Genomic DNA, 803 nt, shown 5'->3' with positions numbered 1-803 from the left:
AGATATCTTCTTTTCTACTGCTGCATAGCATTCCATGGTCTAAATGTACCACAGCTTTTTTAGCCACTCATCTACTCATGGGCACTTGGGCTGTTTCCAGATCTTAGGTACTGTAAATTGTGCTTCTATAGACATCGGGAGGCATACAGTCTTTCTGATTGGTGTTTCAAGTTTCTTAGGATATATTCCTAGAAGTGGGACCACTGCGTCAAATGGCAGTTACATATTTAATTTTCTTAGAAAACTCCATACTGGTTTCCATAATGTTTGCACCAGTCTGCATTCCTACCAGCAGTGTATGAGGGTTCCCTTTTCTATACATCCTCGTCAACTCTTATAATTTGTTGATTTTTTGAAGGTGGCCATTTTGACAATGGATAAAGGACTTAAATGTATTACCTCATTGTCATTTCAATTTTCATCTCTCTGATGATCAGTGACTTTGAGCATTTTTTTCATATATCTCTTTGCCATTTCTATGTCCACTTTGGAGAAGTGTCTATTTAGGTCCTTTGTCCATTTTTTATTGAATTGTTGTCATATATGACCTTTAATATTTGTTAAATTGTATTAGTTCCTTATATATTTTGGAGATTAATCCTTTATCAGATTTATTATTGCCAAATATGTTCTCCATTACAGTGAGCTCCCTTTTAATTTTGTTGATGGTTTCTTTTCCTGTGCAGAAGCTTTTTATTTTGACATAGTCCTATTTTCTAAATTTCTCCTTAGTTTCCTTTGCCCTAGGAGATATATCCACAAACATATTGCTAGGAGAGATTTCTGAGATTTTGCTGCCTATG

Source organism: Myotis davidii, unplaced genomic scaffold (genome assembly GCF_000327345.1).
Source record: "Myotis davidii unplaced genomic scaffold, ASM32734v1 scaffold759, whole genome shotgun sequence".
Lineage (NCBI taxonomy): Eukaryota > Metazoa > Chordata > Mammalia > Chiroptera > Vespertilionidae > Myotis > Myotis davidii.
The sequence above is the reverse complement of the archived record's forward strand: the minus strand, read 5'-3'. Positions refer to the sequence as shown.